At 45.2% G+C, this 21,687-nt stretch overlaps 1 protein-coding gene across 6 annotated transcripts in view; it reads right to left on the bottom strand.

Annotated features, from left to right (window-relative positions):
• The window catches only part of LOC120936119 (DNA (cytosine-5)-methyltransferase 3A-like), a 337,730-nt gene that overhangs the window by 280,587 nt on the left and 35,456 nt on the right, over positions 1-21,687 (bottom strand). The window contains exon 1 of one of the 6 annotated variants that reach the window (XM_040348241.1): positions 18,499-18,668. The exons of 4 other annotated variants lie outside the window; for them this stretch is intronic. The gene's annotated coding sequence lies outside the window, so the exon portion shown is untranslated. Of the gene's footprint in view, positions 1-18,284; positions 18,479-18,498; positions 18,669-21,687 lie in introns of those variants that run through there. One more of the 6 variants, XM_040348242.1, reaches the window with a different exon arrangement.

The raw sequence follows: 21,687 nt of genomic DNA, 5'->3' as shown, positions 1-21,687 counted from the left end.
TTCTCTTTTAAGATATGCAAATTCTATTATTCAGACTCAGTTTCTTCCAATGCCATTAACACACAAACACTACTTAATTCCAGCTTTTAAAAGTTAACCAACAAAGCATCAGCTTTGCCAGTTATTACTTAGCAGATCATTGATAACCAAAGGCCTTCTAATGTGGCCTATCATACATCACATTACAGCTATCCCATCACAGCATGTTCACACGGGCCTAAGTTATCAAACCTATTAACCGCTTAAGGGCCGCCTAACGACGATATACGTTGGCAGAGTGGCATGGCTGGGCATAAGCACGTACAGGTACGTCCCCATTAAGAGCACAGTCATGGGTCGCATGCGCGCCGCCGGTGGATCGTTCGCGACCCGGTCGTGAGCTTCGTGACCTCGCCCACGGGACTAGATCGCTGCCGGTGTCTCGCGATCGGGTCACAGAGCTGAAGAACGGGGAGAGGTAAGTTTAACTGCTTGCCGACCAGCCGCCGTATAACTGTTATATGGCGGCAGGTCGGCTCTGCTGGGCGAGAGCACATCGCTATACGTCACCTCGCCCAGCAGCCAAAAGGGGCGCGTGCGATCGCCGCCGGGCACACACGGTCGCTCGTTACAGAGCAAGGACCGGGATCGTCAGGGAGAGAAATGCTGATCTTCTGTTCATACAATGTATGAACAGAAGATCAGTAATTTCCCTATGTCAGTCCACCCCCCTACAGTTAGAACACACCCAGGGAACATACTTAACCCCTTCCCCGCCCCCTAGTGTTAACCCCTTCACTGCCAGTGGAATTGTTATAGTAATCCAGTGCATTTTTATAGCACTGATCGCTATAAAAATGCCAATAGTCCCAAAAATGTGTCAAAAGTGTCCGAAGTGTCCGCCATAATGTCGCAGTACCGAAAAAATCGCTGATCGCCGCCATTACTAGTAAAAAAAAAAAATATTAATAAAAATGCCATAAAAATACCCCCTATTTTGTAAACGCTAAAACTTTTGTGCAAACCAATCAATAAACGCTTATTGCGATTTTTTTAACAAAAAATATGTAGAAGAATACGTATCGGCCTGAGGAAAGAAAATGTTTTTTTTAGATATTTTTGGGGATATTTATTATAGCAAAAAGTAAAAAATATTCATTTTTTTTCCAAATTGTCGCTCTATTTTTGTTTATAGCGCAAAAAATAAAAAACGCAAAGGTGATCAAATACCACCAAAAGAAAGCTCTATTTGTGGGAAAGAAAGGACGTCAATTTTGTTTGGGAGCCACGTCGCACGACCGCGCAATTGTCAGTTAAAGCGACGCAGTGCCGAATCGCAAAAAAGGGGCAAGGTCCTTTAGCAACAAAATGGTCCAGGGCTTAAGTGGAGGTTCCCCCTAAAAAAAAATTCTAACAATACATTCAGAAGACTGATTACACTGCGGGTAGGCTGGGTTTTTTTTTTTTCGTACATACCTCGTTATCGCCGTTTCATCCCTCGGCTTCCGGGTATGATTCTTGCTGGACCTAGTTGATTGACGTTCGCGTCATGACTTTCCGAAAAAAGCCGAACATCATTGCGCAGGCGCCGTATAGAGTCGGCTCTATACGGCGCCTGCGCAGCGACGTTCGGCTTCTTTCGAAAAGTCGTGACGTCAAGTATGCGTCGGTCGGAGGAACGTCAATCAACTAGGAACGCCCAGGCCCACAAGAATCATACCCGGAAGCCGAGGGATGAAACAGTGATATCGAGGTATGTATGAAAAAAAAAAAAAAAGACCAGCCTACCCGCAGTGTAATCAGTCTTCTGAATGTATTGTTAGAATTTTTTTTGAGGGGGAACTACCGCTTTAAGCAAGCTATTTCTTAAGCATCAAGCGGAATAAACACTTTCTGGCCTGCATTGTCCGCAAAGCCTAGAGATATATAATTAGGCTTTGCGAAGCCTTCGTAAAGTTACCATTCTATATCTCGGTGTCTAACTTCCATTAGCAGAGCTGGCTTATGGCAGTTGTAAATAGTTTAGCAGGTGATTAGGGGGAATTAACATTCTTACTTGGGCATTTCTCATTGCAGAGCCAACATGTAAACATATTTCATACATACTGAACTGATAAAATGACATAAATAATAAGAACAGAATTTAGAAGAGAACCCCGAACAATCTGACATCAAACATGAGAAAGTTATACGATACAGAAGGCTAGTTAGTCATACAACATGAGGAGAATAAACATAAGAATAATACCAAGTTTAGTCTTATTCATCTCCTGGGAGCACGAGGCATGATAAAATATAGGTCACTAGATTGTGGCATTGAAACCACATTTAGAAATTAGACATTGTGGGAAGTTTGCTGGAAAACCAAAAAACATTTTTCAGCACTCCTACCTCCCACCCACTAACCTTTGTATTTGGGGGAGGAGGGGGGCTCAGTGACACCCTCTGTGCTGGTTCACACAGGGGCAACGCGACTTTCCAAGGCGACTTCAGCAACTTAAAACGCGACTGAGGCCTCGTACACACGACCGAGTTTCTCTGCAAAAAACAGCAAGAAACTTGCTGGGAGATATTTTTTTGCCGAGGAAACCGGTCGTGTGTACATTTTCGTCGAGGAAACTGTCGAGAAACTCGACGAGCCAAAAAGAGAGCAAGTTCTCTATTTCCTTGATGGGAATGGAGAAAATTGGCTTGTCGAGTTCTTCAACAGCCTGACAAGGAACTTGACGAGGAAAACAATGTGTTTCGCCCATCAAGTTTCTCAGTCGTGTGTACGAGGCTTTAAAGTTTCCTCCAGGACAGGCGGCTTTGGCTGTGGCCAATCACAGAATAATCAGCTCTGTGGGAGGGGTTTACCTGAGTAAACAATTTTCTCTTCCTGTAAAGTTGCTTCAGTTAACCACTTGCTGCCCGCCGTACGACTTTGTACGGCCGCAGTGTGGATCCCAATTGCCGGGAGGCCGTCTATACGACCTCCGGCCTCCAGCCACTGGGGGGCGTGTGCCTGCCGCATCACTGAGATGCCAATGCGCGTGCCTGGCGGCCGCAATGTCCGCCAGGCACCCGCGATCGGCGGTTACACAGACAAGGACGTGGATCTGTGTGTTTAAACTATTGGTGTCTTTTGAAACGCCCTCCTTAGTTTGTTTATGTCTCGAGTCACTTCCGGTTTATGAAGTCACGCGATATTTCATATCAAGGCTCCGCAATGAATAATGGGAGCTATGACAGAAGCTCCCAGGACACACTGTGGGTACGGGAAGTGACAGTGGCTACAGTAAGGTACTGTACAGATTGAAAAAAAAAAAAAAACATCCGTTTTAACTTGTGTTACACTCAGTAGGGATGAGCTTCAAGTTCAAGTCGAACTCATGTTCGACTCGAACATTGCCTGTTCGCCTTTTCGGCGAACAACGAACAATTAGGGGTGTTCGCGGCAAATTCGAAAAGCCGCGGAACACCCTGTTAAAGTCTATGGGAGAAATCTAAAGTGTTAATTTTAAAGGCTAATATGCAATTTATTGTCCTAAAAAGTGTTTGGGGACCTGGGTCCTGTCCCAGGAAACATGTATCAATGCAAAAAAAAGTTTTAAAAACGGCCGTTTTTTCAGGAGCAGTGAATTTAATAATGCCAAAAGTGAAACAATAAAAGTGTAATATTACTTTCAATTTCGTACCTAGGGGGGGTGTAAAGCCCGGTCTTTCCCAGTGACGTACGAGGGTACGTCAGAGGGGGCGGGGTCACGTGACGGGTGAACGCTTCCCCTATATAAGAAATGTCAAAGCTCCAGCGCATTTTTTCCGCTGGGCTGTGTCCAGCGGAGAGTGGAGCACGCCTGCTGCGCTCTGGACGGATGGATCTTCTCATCGCTGGACCGGACCGCTGATCACCCGTCGCTGGATAGAAGACAACGTTGGAGCAGGGAGCCGCATCGAGAGTGGATTCACATCGCTGGATTTTTTTATTTATTTATTAATAAAGGAATTTTTTCTACGGTGTCTGTGTGTTTTTTTTTAACTATTTACACTTCCTTCGTGAAATGGTAGAGGTACAGTGTACCCCATTACCAATTCACATAGGGGGGCCCAGGATCTGGGGGTCCCCTTTGTTAAAGGGGTCTTCCAGATTCTGATAAGCCCCCCGCCCGCAGACCCCCACAACCACCAGGCAAGGGTTGTGGGGATGAGGCCCTTATCCCCATCAACATGGGGACATCCTCCCCATGTTGAGGGCATGTGGCCTGGTTCGGTTCAGGAGAGGGGGGGCCGCACTCTGTCCCCCCCTCTTTTCTGCGGCCGGCCAGGTTAACGTGCTCGGATAAGGGTCTGGTGTGGATTTTTGGGGGAACTCCACGCCATTTTTTTTTATTTGGGGTGGAGTTCCCCTTAAAAATCCACACCAGACCTGAAGGGTCTGATATGGATATTTGGGGGGAACCCCACGTCATTTTTTTTTTTAAATTGACGGCGGGGTTCCCCTTAATATCCATATCAGACCTGAAGGGCCTGTTAATGGAATTTGGGGGGACCCCCATGTTTTTTTTTAAAAAATCTTATGAATGATCATCTCTGAATTGCCAGAGCCGACAATTCATTATAGCCGCAAAGCCGGTTTTAAATGCCTTTTTTTCTTTCAGAAATGACACTTTGTGCAGGGACAGTTCTATGTACGGGAAACGTGCGCTATTTCACATGCTAACTTTACACCCCTCCCAGGTACGAAATTTAAAGTAATATTACACATTTATTGTTTCACTTTTAGCATTATTAAATTCACTGCTCCCGAAAAAACGGACGTTTTTAAAACTTTTTTTTGCATTGATACATGTTTCCTGGGACAGGACCCAGGTCCCCAAACACTTTTTAGGACAATAACTTGCATATTAGCCTTTAAAATTAACACTTTAGATTTCAAATGTTCGAGTCCCATAGACTTTAACAGGGTTCAAAAGTTCACACAAACGTTAGGTGTGTTCGCTAGTTCTGATGCGAACCGAACAGGGGGGTGTTCGGCTCATCCTTAACACTCAGCAGTATGATTAAGCTCATGTTTAAAATCAGGTGGAGCTCCGCTTTAAGCTAGTGCATTGTTGGTTCACTTACCTTTTCCTTCAAATTCCCTTCTAAATGTTTTTTTTTCTTTGTTTTCTTTGTCTGAATTTCTCACTTCCTATTCCTCCTCAGTAAGCTTTTCAGTAAGCTGTTCTGGCTGACTAACCCCCATGGATGATGGGGGCAAGCTTAGGCCTCGTACACACGACCGAGTTTCTCGGCAAAAACCAGCAAGAACTTGCTGGGATTTTTTCTTTGCCGAGGAAACCGGTCGTGTGTACATTTTTCGACGAGGAAACTGTCAAGGATCCCGTCGAGCCAAAAAGAGAGCATGTCTTCTTTTTCCTCGACGGGAATGGAGAAACTTGCCTTGTCGAGTTCCTCGACAGCGTAACAAGGAACTCGACGAGGAAGAAGGCCCCGTACACACGACCGAGGAACTCGACGTGCCAAACACATCGAGTTCCTCGTCGAGTTCAGTGTGGAAGCCGCCGAGGAACTCGGCGGGCCGACTTTTCCCATTGACTAACGAGAAAATAGAGAACACGTTCTCTTTTCGGCCCGACGAGTTCCTTGACGGGTTCCTTGCTGAAAAGTGTACACACGACCGAGTTTCTCGGCAGAATCCAGCTCCGACCGAGTTTCTGGCTGAATTCTGCCGAGAAACTCGGTCGTGTGTACGGGGCCGAAAACAATTTTTTTCGCCCGTCGAGTTCCTCAGTCGTGTGTACGAGGCTTTACTGAGGAGAAAAAGGAAGTGAGAAATTCAGACAAAGAAAAAAAACATTTAGAAGGGAAATCGGCGGAAAAGGTAAGTGAACCAACAATGCGCTAGCTTAAAGGAACCTATTTAGAAAATAAAAAAACAAACCTTTACAACCCCTTTAAGAAAGGCTGCTATATAGATTTCTCCAGGGTCCCTATGTGATACCCCTGTTGACGGAAAGTTGCCTCCACAAAGTTTTCGATTTTGGACCAATGATTGTAGTGCACTCATAAGTCTAGAGATCCTACAATACACATCTCCTCACATTAAAGCGGAGGTTCACCCTTAGAGAGCACATTTTCCCCTTAGATGGATGCTCGTTTTCTCTAGGGGAATCGGCTATTTGTTTTAAAATATGATCCGTACTTACCGTTTACGAGATGCATCCTCTCCGCCGCTTCCGGGTATGGGCTGCGGGAATGGGCGTTCCTTCTTGATTGACAGTCTTCTGAGAGGCTTCCGACGGTCGCATCCATCGCGTCACAATTTTCCGAAAGAAGCCGAACGTCGGTGCGCAGGCGCAGTATAGAGCCGCACCGACATTCGGCTTCTTTCGGCTACGAGTGACGCGATGGATGCGACCGTCGGAAGCCTCTCGGAAGACTGTCAATCAAGAAGGAACGCCCGCTCCCGAAGACCCATACCCGGAAGCGACGGAGAAGATGCATCTCGAAAACGGGTAAGTACTGCTCATATTTTAAAACAAATAGCCGATTCCCCTAGACCAAACGAGCAGGAATCTAAGGGGAAAAGGGCAAAAATTAAATAAATGGGTGAACTCCCGCTTTAAAGAAAGTAGGTAATTCAGTCAACCGATATCCAGAAGTACCGAGTATTTTACGAGGGCTCTGACAGAGAATTGGTTGAGTGCAGCAAGGGAGGTTGAAAATTGGGTTAACAAGAATGTCTGCGACTTTGCCTTAAATGACATCAAGGAACACAGACTGTCCCTGACTACAACAACAAGTGCCGAAAATGGCGCCATCAATTGCAGACCTTTATTTGCTCGCTTCTGGGGTCTGCCCAGCCCTAAAATGCCTTTGTAGAGACAATAATTCATTTCAACACTTTCAGCTGACAAAACCACAATACTAAAAGCTTGTGAGAGAAAAAAAAAAACGAAAATGTTTTTCTGCAGCATAAATAGAGGACGTCCTGACCCCCATGTCACATTTTTCTCCCCACCCTGCAAAGTTATTGTTTGTTTGCCTTGTGGAAAATGAATGCCATTGAGGTGCTTAATGGCTAACCGAGGCCAGCTTAGGTTACACGCTTTTTACACCACCCAGCCCCTTTCTTAGTTAATCATATCCTGCGGGCAAGAGACAAGTCAAACTCCATTCCAGTGGCTGTGAAATTTTAACACTCGCCGAGGCCATGCTGCTTCCTGACTCAATGGCATTACACACGTGTATATAAACACACCGGCCTGCAAATGGTATTTACACATGCACGCAGATCTGCAAAACATATTTGCACACCCTGTCATGGAGGCGATAGGTAAAGAAAAAAAAAAAGACAGAAAAGTACAGTATTTAATTCTTGGCACTGGAAACCTATGAACCCAAGCTCTCCCAAGTGTCACAATACCAAAAGCCACCTAAATACATTTACCTCTCCAATAAAAGTTTGTTCCTTAACCACTTAAGCCCCGGACCTTTAGGCAGGTAAAGGACCCGGACAGTTTTTGCGACTCGGCACTGCGTCGCTTTAACTGACAATTGCGCGGTCGTGCGAAGTGGCTCCCAAACAAAATTGGCGTCCTTTTTTCCCCACAAATAGAGCTTTCTTTTGGTGGTATTTGATCACCTCTGTGGTTTTTATTTTTTGCGCTATAAACAAAAATAGAGCGACAATTTTGAAAAAATGTAATATTTTTTCCTTCTTGCTATAATAAATATCCCCCAAAAATATATAAAAAAAATTATTTTTCCTCAATTTAGGCCGATGCGTATTCCTCTACCTATTTTTGGTATAAAAAAAAAATTGCAATAAGCGTTTATCGATTGGTTTGCGCAAAATGTATAGTGTTTACAAAATAGGGGATAGTTTTATTGCATTTTTATTAATAATTTTTTTTTTACTACTAATGGCGGCGCTCAGCGATTTTTTTTGTGACCGCGACATTATGGCGGACACATCGGACAATTTTGACACATTTTTGGGACCATTGTCATTTTCACAGCAAAAAATGCTATAAAAATGCATTGTTTACTGTGAAAATGACAATTGCAGTTTGGGAGTTAACCACTAGGGAGTGCTGAAGGGGTTAAGTGTGACCTCATATGTGTTTCTAACTGTAGGGGGCGGGGCTGGACGTGTGACATCATTGATCATGTTTCCCTATATCAGGGAACAGACGATCAATGACAGTGCCACAGTGAAGAACGGGGAAGCTGTGTTTACACACACCTCTCCTCGTTCTTCAGCTCCGGGGACCGATCGCGGGACTCCAGTGGCGATCGGATCTGTGGGTCCCGCGGCCGCATTCACGGAGCTTCGGACCGGGTCACGTGCACTTTATTTCCCAGGAGCATTAGCGGCGAGAGGAGCCGAGGGAACTGACGTCAGGATCCTCGGTGAATAGAAAGGCAGATTTCGTGGGACCGCATAGCAACAGGCATTTCGAGGTGAGTAAAAAAAAAAATCTTTTTTTTCTTTTTAAGGTCTAAGGTACAATATAAAGAAATTTATATTTTTGATGAAACCTCCGCTTTAAGGCCTCATGCACATATATTAAAATACTCCTAACTAGGCTGGATCTTATTGCCAGGAGCTGGCAGAGATATCAATGTAAAAAATGCGCACATTTATTATATGTATGTAAATTATGCTCATAAGCTCTTCTGTGATCGCAGCTTTGGTGCGCTTTTTTTTATGCCCCTAAAAAACTGCAGTTTACCACCTACCGCCCGCTGTATAGTAAAATGATGGCAAGCGGGATCCTCTCTCGTTCTGGGATGATGTCATACATATGTTGTCGCGCAGTCTCAGCGCAGCGATGACGCGACTCTTTACCCATGTGATTGGCTGTGTCCAATCACAGCAGATCACATGTAAACATGGAAATGCCGGTAATCGGCTCTCCTCGCCTCACCTGTACAGGTAATCAGAGTATTGGTCATCAGTGCCCTGATTACAGTGCAGCCCCAACAGTGATGCCAGTCAGTGACCATCTGTGATGGCAATCTGTGCCCATCAGCGACACCAATCTGAGCCCATCAGCGACACCAATCTGTGCCCATCAGCGACACTAATCAGAGCCCATTAGTGACACCAATCTGAGCCCATTAGCGGCATCAATCTGTGCCCATCAGTGACACTAATCTGAGCCCATTAGTGACACCAATCTGTGCCCATCAGCGACACTAATCTGAGCTTATCAGCGACACCAATCTCTGTCCATCAGTGACACCAATCTGTGCCCATCAGCGACACTAATCTGAGCTCATCAGCGACACTAATCTGAGCTCATCAGCGACACCAATCTGTGTCCATCAGTGACACCAATCTGAGCCCATTAGTGGCACCAATCTGTGCCCATCAGTGACACTAATCTGAACCCATCAGTGACACCAATCTGTGCCCATCAGTGACACTAATCTGAGCCCGTCAGTGACACCAATCTGTGCCCATCAGTGACACTAATCTGAGCCCATCAGTGACACCACCCTGTGCCCATCGGTGACACAAATCTGAGCCCATTAGTGGCACCAATCTGTGCCCATCAGCGACACTAATCTGAGCCCATCAGTGACACTAATCTGAGCACATCAGCGACATCAAACTGTGCCCATCAGCGACACTAATCTGAGCCCAATAGCAGCAACAATCTGTGCCCATCAGTGATGCCAGTCAGTGCTGCCTTTCAGTGACACCTTTCAGTGCCCATTAGTGCCACCTATCAGTGCTCATCAGTGCTGCATATCAATGCCCATCAGTGCGGCTTAGCAGTGTTACCTAATCAGTGCCCTTCAGTGCTGACTCATCAGTGCTCATAAGTGCCACCTCATCATTGTCTTTGTTTTTTAGTAAAAAAAATACTACCAAAAGAAAGCTCTCTATGTGTAAAAAAAAGACAAAAATTTAATTTGGGTACAGCATTGCATGACCGCGCAATTGTCATTCAAAGTGTGACAGCGTTCATAGCTGAAAATTGGCCTGGGCAGCAAGAAGGGGGTACAAGTGCCCGGTATTGAAGCGGTTACTGATCTGAAAGCGTGATGCACATGGACACATAGGCCAACATAGAATGGTGTTTTATAAAGGCATTAAAAAATATGCTGCACACCTGTAACAGCAAAGTTTTTATGCCCATGTGCATGAGGCCTTACCACGTAAGTTTGTATCAATGAAGGAGCAAAGTGCAGAGCTGTAGGTGATGTCTATCTCAGGGGAAACAACACTCATTGGCTAAATTGATTTTCCCTAAAGTTCGGCCAAGCCTGCGGAGGGGCCTGCAAGTATCAGTTCACTCCTCAGTTCAACTCACCCCGAGAACGCACTGGTCTGTGCAGGCTAGTGTGAACGAGCCCTTAATAAAAACAAATCCGTTTTCAGAATCTTGAATGGAAACAGCGCCCAGAGGCGATTCAGTTCGCATGTGTTGCGCTTTACAAGTTGTTCACTCACTCATAATCTTGAAAATGATAAAGAAATAAAATTTACCAAAAATAGTTGTAAAGCTGTGTTTAGCAGCCATGATTGTCTATAGTAAGTAGGAATGTGTGTATAAGTGCATTCCTCTGCTGACCTACACTGCCACAAACTACACAATATGCTGACCTGTTTTCACAAACAGCGATGAACATTTTCTTTTTTAGGCCAGGGTCCCTTTAAATCCAGAAACGCTGCGGAAAATCAGTCATCTGCCGCAACACTACCATAAAAGTTAACCCTTTCCTCGCTCTCTCTCTTATATACACAACACGCGACGCCCACCCTGGGAAAATATTTCGAATAATCAAGATTGTTTAGATTGAAGCCAGCAGCTGCTACGGAGCATATTATATACAAGGAGAAGCGTAAACCAGGAATGACAGAATGTTATTGATAGTGGCTCAGCGCCAACCAATCATATTCTCCTTAAGACCCCTTTCACACTGGGACGGTTTTCAGGCGCTTGAGCACTTGAAATAGCCTCTGCTTAGTGCCTGAAAACCGCCTCCCATTCATTCCAGTGTGGCTTTTCACACTTGGGCGGTGCGCTTGCGGGCCATTACCAAAAGTCCTGCATGCAGCGTCTTTGGGGTGGGCTGCATTTAGCTCTCCCAAAACGCCCTGTCCATTGCAATGCATGGGCAGCACCTCAAAAGCTCCTTAAAAGCGTTGCAAAATGGGATTTTCTTTTTTAAGCCTTTTTTGGGGTTAACCACTTTAGGCCCAGAGGATATGGCTGCCCAATGACCGGGTAATTTTTTTTTGCGATTCGGCACTGCGTCGCTTTAACTGACGATTGAGTGGTCGTGCGACGTGGCTCCCAAACAAAATTGGCGTCCTTTTTTTCCCACAAATAGAGCTTTCTTTTGGTGGTATTTGATCGGTTTTTATTTTTTGCAATATAAACAAAGCTAGAGCGACAATTTTGAAAAAAAAAATGCAATATTTTTTACTTTTTGCTATAATAAATATCCCCCAAAAATATATAAAATAACGAATTTTTCCTCAGTTTAGGCAGATACGTATTCTTCTACATATTTTTGTTAAAATAAAAAAAAAATTGCAATAAGCATTTATTGATTCGATGGCGCGTATTCACAAACAGCAGCGCATATTTATGCCACCGTAGCATATCTTCTTTACGCTACGCGGACCCAGCGCAGAGAGGCAAGCACTGGATTCACAAAGCCAGTGCTGCCAAATCTGCGATGGGTTTCCTAGGCGCAAGCCAGCGTATGTGGAAGTGGGTGTGAGCCATGCAAATGAGGCGTGACCCCATGCAAATGATGGGCCGAGCACCAGACAGATACAAATAACGAACGGCGCATGCGCCGTCCCATGGACGCATCCCAGTGCGCATGCTCAGAATCACGTCGGAACTACTCCCTAAGATACGTCCGATCACTGCCTACGACGTGAACTTAACCTACGCCTAGTCATATTCACGTCCTAGGTAAACTACGTAAAATACGTCGGATTGTGTTCCCTTTGCATGGATGCTGCTGAGTTACACCTCCTTTATGGGGCATAACTTTACGCCGGATGTATAACTTTACGCGCACTGCGTTGGACGGACGGACGTTCGTGAATCGGCGTATCTCCCTCATTTGCATATGTGAATAGAAAATCAATGGGAGCACCAAATACGTCCAGCGTAAATATGCGCACACTCTACGCCGGCGTAGGCAAGTTACGTCGGTCGGATAAAGCCTATTTTCAGGCGTATCTTAGTTTCTGATTCTGGCGCACAGATATAACGGCACATATTTGCACTTACACGGCTTATCTGGGGATACGTCGGCGTAAGTGCTTTGTGAATTCGGGCCCTTGTGTCTACAAAATAGGGGGCAGTTTTATGGCATTTTTATTAATATTTTTTTTTTTACTATTAATGGCGGCTATATTTTTATCGTGACTGCGACATTATGGTGGACACATCGGACGCTTTTGATGCTATTTTGGGAACATTCACATTTATACAGCGATCAGTGCTATAAAAATGCACTGATTACTGTTTAAATGTGACTGCCAGGGAGAGGGTTAGCCACTAGGGGGCGAGGAAGTGGTTAAGTGTGTCCTAGGGAGTGTTTCTAACTGTGTGGTGGCCGGGCTTACTGCGGCACAACACTGATCACTGCTCCCGATCACAGGGAGCAGACGATCAGTGTCCTGTCACTAGGCAGAACAGGGAAATGCCTTGTTTACACAGGCATCCCCCTGCTCTGCCTCTCTGTGATCCGATCGTGCGACACCGGAGGACATTGAGTCCGCAGGTCCCATGGTCACGAGGAGTGCGGCGGATGCGTGCTCGCCGCACGCATTCTTAAAGGGGACAGACAGGTACATCCATTTGCCTACCGCTGCCATTCTGCCAACGTATATCAGCGTGCAGCAGTCGGCAAGTGGTTAAAAATGCCCCGCTAGCGGCCGAAAAAGCACAGCGAAAACACAGCTAAAGTGCTGCTAAAACAAACTGTCAGTGTGAAAGGGGTCTAAAGGGAAAGTATGGCGTGTGTGAGTTATTGGCATTTTACAAAACTTCTTGTTTGTACATGGCGTCCTATATAATGCTATATCATACATACGATCAGACATAACTTTATGCCTACTGACCGGTAAAGTGAATAACATTGGTTATTTCATTACAGTCACATCTGAAAGTCGTGGCATATATTAGACAGCAAGTAAACATGTTGTCTCTGAAGTTGATATGTTGAAAGTAGTAAAATGGGCATCGCAGTTTGTTGTGTATGGGGGCTGTGTAGCTGCAGACCAGTCAGGGTGTCCATGCTGACCCGTGTCCACAGCCAAATGTACCTACAAGGTGAGCACCAGAACTGGACCATGGAGCAATGGAAGAAAGTGACCTGGTCTGATGAAGCGCGTTTGCTTTTACTTTATACGTTCATAGTGCAGCGCAACAAATATATATTAACAAATTCTAGTGTCACTCTCTCAAATATTGATAGTTGCACAAAAATCTGAAAAATAACCCTTTCCATTCGTATACAAGTGTCCATCTATATCTCGTCTTCCACCAAGTGTTCAGTCATAGATCCTTCCTCTTGTGTTGCATGGACTCCTAACAGCAGGGGAAATACCTGCTCACCTCAAATCAGAAATAATCAGGCCTGGCATCAAAATCACAACTGCTTTCTTTCATCTTGAGTCTCAGTTATCACTCACCCTTGTGTTCAAGTTCAACAACCGGACCATAGGAAACAATGTGACCATGTGACTATTTATGAAGACCCCCGATGGAATACACTTATGTGATAAAACAGTAAAAACGCTTGTTGGTGGAGACGAGATATAGATGGACACTTGTATATGAGTGGAAAGCATTATTGTCCAAATTCAGCATTGTTAAAGCACCACGGCCTACCTGACCAACCATGCTGACCATGCCCATCCCTTAATGACTACAGTCAGGGCCGCCATCAGGGGGGTACAGGCAGTACACCTGTAAGGGGCCCGGAGGCCCACAGGGCCCAATATGGCAACTCCCCATTTATTTATTTATTTTTTATAAAAAAAAAATGTTTTTTATATATTTTTAATTAAAGGGACAATTTTTTTTAGGGGTACAGGGGGCCAGAGATCCCCAGGGCCCCGGATGACAACCCTCCTTTTTTTTTATAAAAAAAATATTTTTTTTATTTATTTTATACATTATATATATATATATATATATATATATATATATATATATATATATATATGTGTGTGTATATGTATATATATTTATTAGTATTGTTATTATTAAAGGGCCCAGGGCCCCGGATGGCAACCCCCCTTTTTTTATAAAAATATATATTTTTTATATTATTTTATTTCTTTTTCAATATATATATATATATATATTAAATGGCCCAGATGTCCCCAGGGACCTGGATGGCAACCCCCCTTTTTTTTATAAATGTTTTTTTTTTTTTTATATATATATATATTTTTTATTTATTTTTATTAAAGGGCCCAGAGGTTTTTTTTTTTTTTTATTATTATTAAAGGGCTCAGAGGTCCCGGATGGCAACCCCCCTTTTTTGTAATTTCTTTTTATAAATAAATAATAATAATTTGTATATATATATATGTATAAATATATATATATATATATTTATATATATATTTATTTATTTTTTATTAAAGGGCCCAGAGGTCCTCAGGGCCCCGGATGGCTACCCCCTTTTTTTTATATATATTTTCCTTTATTTCTTCTTTTTTTTTGTAAAGCCCCCCCCCCCCCGCTTCTCAATTTCAATGCCAATGCCTGAAGCTGTGTAAGGGGCCCCATAATTCCTGATGGCTGCCCTGACTATAGTGTCCCCATCTTCTGATGGCTCCTTCCAGCAGGATAATACACCAGGTCACAAAGCTCCAATCATCTCACCACTGGTTTCTTGAACTTGACAATGAGGTCACTGTATTTCAATGGCCTCCACACTCACCAGATCTCAATAGAGCACCTTTGGGATGTGGTGGAACGGCTGCTCCAGAGCTTAGTAAATGAGCAGAAGCTCTGTTGACTTTCATCATCCAATCATGTGCAAGCAAAGATGCTGAAGCAGCGCATTGCGGGCGGTATAGCCGTGCTGTCCCAATGATTTCAATGGGCAGAAGCGGTGGAAGAGCGGTAAACCCACCGCTCCTTCACCACTCCAAAGATGCGGCTAGTAGGACTTCTTGAACGGTCCTACTAGTGCAGCACTCCAGTGTGAAAGCCCTCGAGGTTTTAGCACTGGAGACAATGGAGCAGCTGTTTGAGGGCGGATTGCAGGCTATATTTTTAACCCTATAGCGCCTGCAATACACCCTCAGTGTGAAAGGGGTCTAATGTGTCCTATGCATTAAGGTGAAAAAACACCTGGCACGCCGTCCTTCTCTCCACGGGGTCCTGGCTCTTGATTGGAAAGACTGATAGTGGTGCAGCCATTGGCTCCCACTGCTGTCAATCAAATCCAATGACGCGGGCGCCGGGGGGGGCGGAGCCGAGTCCTACATTTGGCGTCTATTGATCCTTTTTTTCAAAGGATCAAAAACGTTAAACGCTGGTAAGCTACGTTTTTGAGCGTTTATCGATGTTTATCAACGTTTATGAGCGTTTGACTTTTTTTTGGCCAGAAAAACGACTCCTGAATGCGATTTTAGGGCATTCAGAAAACAGCCCATAAACTCCACTGCTGATAATCGTCCAAAAATTGTCCAAGTATGCATGGACACATAGGATAACATAGAGTGGAGTTTACAGGCTTTTTTTTTAAGGCCCAAACTCCAAAAAAGTTCCGTTTACGAGCTCCAGTGTGTATGGAGCCTAACAATCACTTTAAAGGGGTTGTAAAGGTACATATTTTTTTTCCTAAATAGTAGGGTTGTCCCGATACCACTTTTTTAAGACCGAGTACAAGTACCGATACTTTTTTTCAAGTACTCGCCGATTCCGAATACCGATACTTTTTTTTAATCTCATGTGACAGCGGCACATGTGTCAGTATGTTTTTTTTTTTATCTTTAACAATTTGTTTTTCATTTTTTTTACATTTTTTTTATTTATAATGCTTTCTTTTTTAAAAGGGGGAAGGGGGGGGGGGGTGGACCGTGTCAGTGTGTTTTTTCTTTCATTTTTTAATTTTCTACAATCATTTTTTTTATTCTTTTGTTTTTTTATTCTTAATTTTTTTCAGCCCTGTTGGGGGGGCTTTGGTGAGATATCAGGGGTCTTAACAGACCTCTAACATCTTCCCTTTGAGACAGAGAAAGGGACTAGGGACACATGTTCCCCTGTCCCTTTCTCAGCAGCATCAGCTGCGTTGAAAATCAATGGAGTGAAGACAGCGTCTTCTCTTCATTCATAAACTGAAACATTTGTAAACACAGGTTACAATGTTTCAGTTATGTGAATGGACCGAGTCAGTGATCACTGACTCTGTCCATTCGGAGCAGTAAGGAGCCGGATTTATCGGCTCCTACCCCGCTCTCCATCCTGACATTTCCAGGGGGTGGTGGAGGAGCACCGAAGGGGAGAGAAACACGGCAGCATACATGGGTTACACACGCTGGCATACACGGGATACACACGGCGGCATACACGGGATACACATGGCGGCATACACGGCATACACACGGCGGCATACACGGGATACACACAGCGGCATACACGGGATACACACAGCGGCATACACGGGATACACACGGCGGCATACACGGGATACACATGGCGGCATACACGGCATACACACGGCGGCATACCCGGGATACACACGGCCGCATACTCGGGATACACGGCGGCTTTCAGCTGCTTTAAAATCAGCGGTGATCGGTGCTTGTAACTTCCCCACGCACTGATCACCGCCGACAGTACAAGTATCGGGTGAAGCATCGGGAGCATTTGCCCGAGTACAAGTACTTGGGCAAATGCTTGGTATCGGTCCCGATACCGATACTAGTATCGGTATCGGGACAACCCTACTAAATAGCTTCCTTTACCTTAGTGCAGTCCTCCTTCACTTACCTCATCCTTCCATTTTGCTTTTAAATGTCCTTATTTCTTCTGAGAAATCCTCACTTCCTGTTCTGTCTGTAACTCCACACAGTAATGCGAGGCTTTCTCCCTGGTGTGGAGTGTCGTGCTCGCCCCCTCCCTTGGACTACAGGAGAGTCAGGACGCTCTCTACGTTGCAGATAGAGAAAGAAGCTGTGTGCTAGTGGGCGTCCTGACTCTCCTGTAGCAGGGATGGACTGGCCATTGGGACTACAGGGAGTTTCCCGGTGGGCCGATGGCTCAGTGGGCCAGCTTCAGTGACAGCGGATTGCCGCCCCCCTCCGCTCCTCTGTCTCTCCCACCCCGCAGCGCTCACCTGGGGGGAACAAAGAAGCAGGTGGAGGACCAGAGGAGCAGGGGGGACGACAGAGGAGCATGGGGGACGACAGAGGAGCATGGGGGGAGGGGACAGACAGCTGACTCAACAGCTATGGCCTGGGAGTTTCTCACTTCTGCCTAATCTTGTCCCATAAAGGGGGCACCAAACTGATTCTTTGCCATGGGTGAAATACTGTCTAGCTTCCCCACTGGTACTGCCTATAAGAGTACCAGTACCAGCCATTCTACTCTAATAAAGTAGAACGGCTAGTGGCTAGTGAAGGGGGAGAGGGGGCTTGGGTGGCCAGGGGGGGTGCGGGAGTTGTCCAGCCGCCATGGGAGAGACCTGTCAAAGTGGGCCAGTCTGGATGAAGTCCAGGGCCAAATTTCTGTCCCAGTCCAGCCCTGTCCTGTAGTCCAAGGGAGGAGGCAAGCACGACACTCCACACCAGGGAGAAAGCCTCGCATTACTGTGGTGAGTTACAGACAGAAGAACAGGAAGTGAGGATTTCTCAGAAGAAATAAGGACATTTAAAAGCAAAATGGAAGGATGAGGTAAGTGAAGGAGGACTGCACTAAGGTAAAGGAAGCTATTTAGGGAAAAATGTTTTACCTTTACAACCCCTTTAATTGAAGTTAGAAGCCGATTGGCTACCATGGACAGCTGCACCAGATTTAGCACTCTCCAGTTTTAGTAAATCAACCCCAATCTCCGTACAGAACTACAAAGCAGTGTGTGTAATAACCGCTGCCCCCTCCCGAGCATATAGAAAAAACACTGAATATTAAACACGCAGTGATAACATTTCATACGGAACACATTTGCATAATTAAATGAATCATTAACACCCAGTAGCAAAGATGTAACCATGCGGCACACAGCTTACGTAGAATTCTTTCATGCATCTGTAACTCTTTCTGTAATATAGTTTTATATACACAATATAAATACATCTATGTTCCCATACATACCTTATGTACAGGCCAAATATTTACACAATAAAAGACGAAGGTTTACAATACCCAGTTCTGGATGAATGATCAGAGGCGCTTTAAAGCCAGCGAGGCGTCTATTACGAAGAAGCATTGGCGGTATTGCTTTCAGTGAAATAACTAAAAATAGATCCATGTGATCGTTCCTCCGCCAGGTTCATACATAGCTCTCCTGTCCCACCAATCAACTTACTCTGGAAAAGCGATCTGTCTGGAAGATTCATTAAGCAGCATCCATATTTAAAGGTCTCGACGATGGAGTCCCTCTCTCTCTCTCTCTTCTCTCCACCACCAGGCCGTACCTCAACACTACGAAGACTTGGGACGTGTGCTGCTGTCCCTTTAAGAGGAGACAAGTTCACTTCTAGAGTCAAACAAAGTCACTTCCGTGTCTCTCTCCTCCTCTCTCTCTCTCTCTCTCTCTGTCTCTCTCTCTCTCGCTAACAAGGTTGAGGAAGTAGCGAGGCTCTTGAGGACAGAACCTTCTAGGACAAAAGTGAGCCGAGGACTTGGCAGCCCGACACGCGGCGGATTCAGCGCGATAACAAGTTGATTGAAATAAGAAACAGCAGAAAGTCCCGGGACTCCCAGACAATCTCTATAGAGATGTGAACAAGCGAGGACGAATCTCCCCCCCACCGGGGGGGGCACATACAGCAATAAAAACCTGACAGAGGGTCTAATCCATCCCAACTCCATCTAAAACAAGACACATAGGGCCAGATCCACATACAATTAGATAGGCGCAGCGTATGTGAGATATGCTACGCCGCTGTAACTTACTTTTAAATTCTTTAAATCCACAAAGAATTTGCGCCGCAAGTTACGGCGGCGTAGTGTATCTCTCGGCGCGTAATTCAAATCGGCGAGTAGGGGGCGTGTTTCATTTAAATGAAGCGCGTCCCCGCGCCGAATGAACTGCGCATGCGCCGTCCCTAAATTTCACGCCGTGTTTCACGCTAAATGACGTCGCAACAACGTAATTTTTTTAACTTAGACGTGAATTACGTCCATCCCTATTCACGGACGACTTACGCAAAAAAAAAAAAAAAAAAAAATTCAAATTTCGACGCGGGAACGACGGCCATACTTAACATGGCAAGTCTAACTATGTGCCGCAAAATACCAGCTTTAACTATATGCTGGAAAAAGCCGACTAGGGACGACGTAAGAAAATGCGAAGGCCGCGCGTACGTTCGTGGATCGTCGGAAATAGCTAATTTGCATACCCGACGCGTAAAATGACGCAAACTCCACCCAGCGGACGCCGAAGTATTGCATCTACGATCCGAAGACGTACGCCTGTCGGATCGAACACAGATGCCGTCATATCTTGGTTTGAGGATTCAAACTAAAGATACGACGCGGGAAATTTGAAAGTACGCCGGCGTATCAGTAGATACGCCGGCGTACACTCTCTGTGGATCTGGCACATAGGCCCAGATTTACAGAGAGCAAGACGCACATTACGCCGCCGTAGAGCAAACACTGTACGCTACGGCAACGCAGCGCAGAGAGGCAAGCATTGCATTCAGCAAGCCAGTGCTCCCAACGCTGTGCCAGCGTGGCGTGGGTTTCGAAGGCGCACGTCGGCGTAGGTGGAAGTGGGCGTGAACCCATGCAAATGAGGAGTGACCCCATGCAAATGATGGGCCGAGCGCCAGACAGGTACGTATCACGAACTGCGCATGCGCCGTGACGTTGACGTAAGCACAGCACCCCCAATGCGCCTGCTCACAACCACGCACAACTGCCTAAGCTGCACGGGATCACTGCGTACGCCGTGAACATAACGTATGCCCAGCCTGACACACATCCAACGCACAATACGCCGGCTTGTGTTCCCTGGTGCAGACCTTTGCATGTCTGTTGCCGTGTTGCACCTCCTTTATGGGGAATAACTTTACGCCGGACATACAGCTTACGCGCATCTCGCGTAGCATGTGCCGGGCACACGCACGTTCGTGAATCGCCGTACTTCCCTAATTTGCATGTTTGAATGGCTAATCAATGAGAGCGGCACCATGCGCCCAGCCTAAATGTGCGCCCACCCTACGCCTGCATTTGTGCAAGCTACGTCGGCGGGGTGTAGCCAGTTTTTAGGCGCATATTAGTTTGTGGGTCTGGCGCACACATAGGCCAGCGCACATTTGCACTTACATCGGCGTAATGTGTTATACGTCGGCGTAAGTGCTTTGTGAATCTGGGCCATAGGGGTTGGTTTATTAAAGGCAAATAGACTGTGCACTCTGCAAGGGCAGTTGCTCCAGAGCTTAGTAAATGGGGTCTTCAAACTACGGCCCTCCAAGTGTTCAGGAACTACAATTCCCATCATGCCTAGTTATGTCTGTGAATGTCAGAGTGTTACAAGGCCTCATGGGAAGTGTAGTTCCGCAACAGTTGGAGGGCCGTAGTTTGAGGATCCCTGAGATAAAGCTTCACTTTGCAAAGAATATCCAATCACATGCAAGGAAAAAAAAAAAGATTTTTTGCTTGCACGTGATTGGATGATGGAAGTCAGCAGAGCTTCTGCTCATTTACTAAGCTCTGGAGCAAAGTGCACTGTATCTTCGCCTTTAGTAAATCAACCCCATAGCACTCTGCAGTTGCTCCAGGACATAGTAAATTAGATAAAGCTTCACTTTGCAAAGAATACCCAATACAGTAATAAAAAATAAAAAAAGTATTTTGCTTGCATGTGATTGGATGATGGGGGTGAGCAGAGCATCTTCTCATTTACTAAGCTGTGAAGTGACTGCTCTTGCAGACTGTGAGTGCAGCCCCACAGTTTTAGCTGGGGTTCTACTCTTTTTTTTTTTTTTTAAAGGGCCAGTTCACACCATAGAAACGTAGTCCAGATGCGTTCCAGATGCTTGTCTGCATGCACGATTTTTGATGAGCTCCAGAGCATTTCCCTCCTCTTTTTTTCTTATAGGGGAACTGCAGTCTGCTCACATCATTTGTAATAAAAACATCTTTGCCATTCTGAAGCTTCCCTCCAACCACTTTGCTTATTATTTTATATACAGGTCATTCTCAAAAAATTAGCATATTGTGATAAAGTTCATTATTTTCTGTAATGTACTGATAAACATTAGACTTTCATATATTTTAGATTTATTACACACAACTGAAGTAGTTCAAGCCTTTTTATTGTTTTAATATTGATGATTTTGGCATAAAGCTCATGAAAACCCAAAATTCCTATCTAAAAAAATTAGCATATCATGAAAAGGTTCTCTAAACGAGCTCTTAACCTAATCATCTGAATCAACTAATTAACTCTAAACACCTGCAAAAGATTCCTGAGGCTTTTAAAAACTCCCAGCCTGGTTCATTACTCCAAACCGCAATCATGGGTAAGACTGCCGACCTGACTGCT

This window comes from Rana temporaria, chromosome 4 (assembly GCF_905171775.1).
Source record: "Rana temporaria chromosome 4, aRanTem1.1, whole genome shotgun sequence".
Lineage (NCBI taxonomy): Eukaryota > Metazoa > Chordata > Amphibia > Anura > Ranidae > Rana > Rana temporaria.
The sequence above is the reverse complement of the archived record's forward strand: the minus strand, read 5'-3'. Positions and strand labels throughout refer to the sequence as shown.